Source organism: Elephantulus edwardii, unplaced genomic scaffold, assembly GCF_000299155.1.
Source record: "Elephantulus edwardii isolate Elephantulus edwardi_28Jun2011 unplaced genomic scaffold, EleEdw1.0 scaffold00172, whole genome shotgun sequence".
Taxonomy (NCBI): domain Eukaryota; kingdom Metazoa; phylum Chordata; class Mammalia; order Macroscelidea; family Macroscelididae; genus Elephantulus; species Elephantulus edwardii.
In genome coordinates this window covers 7,001,360-7,006,802 of record NW_006399922.1, presented here as the reverse complement: position 1 = coordinate 7,006,802, position 5,443 = coordinate 7,001,360, and positions in this window count along the sequence as shown.

Genomic DNA, 5,443 nt, shown 5'->3' with positions numbered 1-5,443 from the left:
ATTGATTGTACAGAATTCTATCATTCTGTCTCCAACCTCATTTTTGTCATCAAGACCATGCTTTTTGACTACTGATCCTTCTACCCTGTTCTCAAGTTCTTGAGTCCAATCAAACATTATTATCAAAGAATCTTGGTTGCATGTCTGATCAGCTTCTGACTGCAAAAATTAGAAGTCATGTATTTCCTCCTCTTTTGCCCAGTTGTTGGTGTATATATTTGAATCATAGTGGTATTCCTTGTACATGTATGGATATTATTCTGTCACTCACAACTTTGTATTTGAACATGAATCTAGAAATGGTTGGTTTTTTAACTATGAAAGTGACTCCATTATTTTTCTCATTTTTTTTCATCTCCAGCATAGTAGGCCATACAATTATCTGATTAAAAATCTCCCATGACAATGCATTTCATTTCACCAATGCCTAGTATGTCAACATTTATGTGTTCCCTTTCTTCCTTAACAAACTCCAATTTTCCTACATTCACACTTGTCACATTCCACATTCCCACCAGTAGTATCTGTCTGCAACTGTTCCTCTTCTTTTGAGCTCCCCAGTGATAAAATTCTGCTTCTGGTTTCATATCTGCTAGTCGACTCTAAATGTGTTATTTTTCTTATAGGTCTATCTGTGTTTCATTGACTGTGAAAAGGCATTTGAATGTGTGGGTCACAACAAATTGTGGCTAACCTTGAGAAGAATGGTGGTCGGAGAACGCTTAATTGTGCTCATGTAGAACATATATTTGGACCAGGAAGTAGTAGTTAGAATAGAGTAGGGAAACATGCATGGCTGAGGATCAGAAAAAATGTTTGTCAGAGATGCATCCTATTTTCATACCTTTTCAATCTTTATGAAGAAAAGATCATTTAGGGAGCTGAACTTTAAGAGGAAAGTCGCATCAGGATTGAAGGAAGACTCATCAACAACCTGCACTATGCAGATAACATAGCCTTGTTTGCTAAAATTGAAGATGACATAAGGCTTTTGCTGCAGAAGGTCAAGAAATGTAGTCTTCAAACAATGAATGAATGAAACCCCCAAATCTCTGTAAATGTTCATTAAAACTAATAAAATTTAATAATAATAATAATAAAAGGGAAAAAAAGAAATGTAGTCTTCAATACAAATTGAAGATCAACATCAAGGAAACAAAGATTCTCACCACTGGGCAAATCGGTAGATTTATGATGGCAGGAGAAGAGATTGAGATTGTTGATTACTTCAACTTGCTTTTTCCACAATCAGCACTTTTGGCACAGACAATCAGGAAATAAAAAGACAAATTGCATTGGGAAAGTTTGCTGTCAGGGACCTCTCTAGAGTACTGAAGAGCAATGATGTTGGTCTGATCAGGTGCCCCTGATTCAGGCTATGGTCTTTGTAATTACTTGCTATGCATTAGAGAGCTGGACTGTAACTAAGGATGATAGAAAAAGGATCAGTTTCTTTGAACTGTGTTGCTGGGGAAGAGTGTTGAACATACTGTAGACTGTCAGGACAACAAAGAGGTCTGTCCTGGAGAGGGTAAAACCAGGCTGCTCCTGGAGGCAAAGATTTTGGAACTCTATCTCACATACTTTGGGCACATGGCCAGAAGGGAACAGTCTTTGGAGAGGGAAGGTTGGAGGGGCAGCACAGGAGAGGAAAACCCAGAATGAGATGGATTGACTCAATGACTAGAGCAATGGGTTTAGGTATGTTGAAAATGAAGAGACTGGCTCAGGATAGGACAGGTTTCAGAACTATTGTACAGGTGAGGCACAGGTGACTTGATAGCACATACTAAAACTAACTGTGGATGTTGATTTTGGATACACATAAGAAAAAAAATCATTAACTACTTCAAACCCCTTCTATCCTCCCTGAAGGAGAATTGATGCCTTTGAGATGTGGTGCTGGAGAAGAGTATTGAGAATACCATGGACTGCTAGGAAAACAAACAGATTAGTCCTAGAAAGGGTTAAACAGGGTGGCTCCTTGGAGGCAAGGATTCTGAGGCTCCGTCTAACATACTTTGGACATGTTGTGAGGAGAGACTGGTCCTTAGAGAGGGACATCATGCTTGGGAGGGTGGAGGGACGGTGCAAGAGAGGAAGGCCGTCTATGAGGTGGATTGATTCAGTGACTGGGATAATTGGGATGGGAGTGTCGGAGACAGTGCGATTGGCACAGGGCAGAGCGGAGTTTAGGGCTGTTGTACATAAGGTCGCGATGAGTCGCAGGCGAATCGACGGCACATAACAACAACAACAACAACAACAACAACAACTTCAAGCTATTTTCCATCTACCATGATGTTGTCTATTGGTGAAATGATGAAGATTTTTGCTTTCTTGAAGATGAGATGTAATCCATTAAGGGCTGCAGCAATCTTCTGTAGCAAGTGTCTCAGGTCCTCTTCACTTTCAGCAAACAAGGTTGCATCATCTGCATAATGCAGTTTGTTAATAAATTATCCTGATCCTGATTCCACATTCTTATTTATGTCATCCAGCCACTCATATTCCCTAGCTTAATTTCAACAGATATTGACAGTACAGCTGGTTCAAGAAATTTGAGATATTCAATGTCTTTAGCTTCTTTATTATCTCCCCACATATCTCTTTCAGAAATCAGGGTTCCATTTCTTCTCAGTCAATGCCAATGTTAGGATTTGAAGTTTGTGGGTGTTTTTTGTTTTGTTGTTATTGGGGGTTTTTTTGTGTTTTTTTTTTCTTTTCTTTTTCTTTTTTTAGCTGGCATAATAATTCTGTTAAATTTAAAATAAGATTTTAAGTTTGTTTTCAACATTATCTATTCTGTTACTACACAACACAAGGCTTTATCTCCAGGAATAATTGGAAACTTTGAGATCTCTTGTGTTTTATCCATGATGTGGAAGTCCCGAGACTATTAATAGAAAAACAGAGTTCTTCAAAAAAGACCTTGGAGACAGGACCTGGAGTAGAAAGAACAGAAGTTTTATTTATATGCATGCACATATTTGATGGGATTATGAGCTACTAAAATCTATCTTTCTGTCTTTAAAACTTCAGAAGTTTATATAAGGGAGAAGTTGGGCAGTAAAAGGGAAGAAGCTTTTCTTTTTCTGTAGGAGAGAGGCAGGATAGTGAGTGATAATTTTTTGTGTGTGTGGATGAGTGAGAAAATTTTGCAATATGTTTCATTTGGATATTTTGGCTTTATGACTGATACCAAAACTAACTTATTTAACCTTTCCGAAGTCCTAAGATAGTTTGCTTCTACATGATAAAAGTGAGTAATTCTCCTTATGGATTGTAGGGTAGACAGGCAAGCAAACATTAGAAAGATTCAATTTTTATAAGCTTCTTAATTGCTTCTACTCATAAAAAAAATTCTTCCCTTTTAAAATGGAAAACAGTTCTACTCAGTTTAGAGTATTGTGGAAGGTGGTTGTTATTTTTGTTGAGTGTCCTCAAGTCAGAATCTACTCATAGATGACCCTGCAACAGATTTTCAGAGGCTGAAAATCACAAGGAAGGAAATTACCTACCACCCTCTGACATAGCCGCTATTAGATTTAAACTCCAGGCATAATCTTTTTCTTTGTCTGTAGGGCAAAGTTGGAAGGCTCAATTCCTATCACTATGCTACTAAAGCCCTAATGTCCCTTAATTAAGAATTTAGTCTTTTGCTGTTCTATTAGTTGCAAAAGACTTACTTCTCAATTTACATTACTATTTAAGGTAAAGAGCATTTAAGATAGAAACTGGTTTTCTAGTACTGAGGTTTTATAATGTGTTAGTTTTCCATTAGTTCGCTGACAGTTGCATATCATCTTTTTCATTCAACATTTTCTCTAACATGAGTAGAAGTAGCCTTCCTTAACTAGCTTCCTTAAACTTCCCATTCTTAAAAGTTATAGAAAAAAACATTATACATGGATCACCCAAACCCTCACTTCTCACAAATACTTGATCTTTTGGTAGTGATGTTTTAGATATTAATAATGTCATCTCACGTCAGGATTGTTGTTGCTGCTGTTAGGTGTCATCAAGTAGACTACAATTCACAGTGAACAATGAACATCAGACTTGAACATTATTCTATTTTGTGCAACCATCACCATCTCTGATATGCTTTAGTCTATTGTTACAGTCACTGTGTCAACTCATCATGTGAGTCTTCCTCTCTCTCAGCAACCCTCCACCTTTCAAAGCATGATGTCTTTTCCAAAGACTGGACCTTCCAAACAATGTGCCCCAAAATAGGTGAGACAAAGTTTCACCATCCTTGTCTCAACAAAACACTTTAGTTTCACTTCATCCAAAGCATTGTTGTTTGTTCTTTTGACAGTCTGCAGGATATTCAATACTCTTCTCCAACACCTCTTCTTTTATCATCTTTATTCATCATCCAACTTTCAGAGACACATAAAATAATTGAAAATACTATGATTAGGATGAGAAGAATGCAATTTACAATTGGCAGACCATTTAAGTTAATGAGATTTGAAAATAAATTTCTAAAAATAAGTCTTACAATTTCCTTTCTCAAGAGCCAAATTTCCTTTCTCTTGATACCAGATTTCCTAAGCTAGATTTTCTAAAGAGTAAAAATGTAGGAACACAAAGAAATTTATATGGAGGAAATGGTTTATGTTCTTGTAGATGTGTCTAGAATGCTAATGAGTCCAAGTCACAGGCAGACAAGCAAGATCTCAGGTCACCTGCTTTGGAGACTATTCTTTCAGAGATTGATTCATCCAAAATTACTGGTGTGAAGCATAATCAGATAAGCAGAGATGGTTGACATTTGGGGATTTTTAGCTGCTGGATACAGAAGTTGGCATGTCTAAAGATTGCTTTTGGGAAACAGTATCACAAATGGTTAGTTTTGGATAATAATTATTCCAAAATCAGTGAACGCAGCAGGCCATTGATTCATGTCTGGAGATCACATGCCAGAAAGCCATACATAAATCTGATAAAAAAACCTCTGTAGCTTAATCTCAATTCAAATATAAATATTAATGCAGACAACACCACTGAAGAACTATATCAATAATAAGATAATTCTAATCATATCCATATATTTGCTATGTATTGTTGTTGATTCTAGGTGCTGGTTAGGTCATATTGATCCTTTGAACAACAGACCTAATAACTTTGCCCTATCCTCACCATCCTTACCATCTCTGATAAGCTTGAACCCATTGTTATAGTCACTCATCTTTTTTAAGGGTCATCCTCTTTTTCTCAGATCCTCTACTTTTCTGAGTATGATGTCTTTTTTCCAAGAGCTGGCTCCTCTTAACAACATACCTAAAGTACATGACACAAAGTTTCACCATCTTTGCCTATAAACAGCACCCTGATTGCACTTCCTCCAAGACAGTTTTATTTATCCCTTTGTTTTTTTGTTTTTTTTTTACTTTTTTGTCTTTTTTTCTATAATTATATTTTATTAATTTTC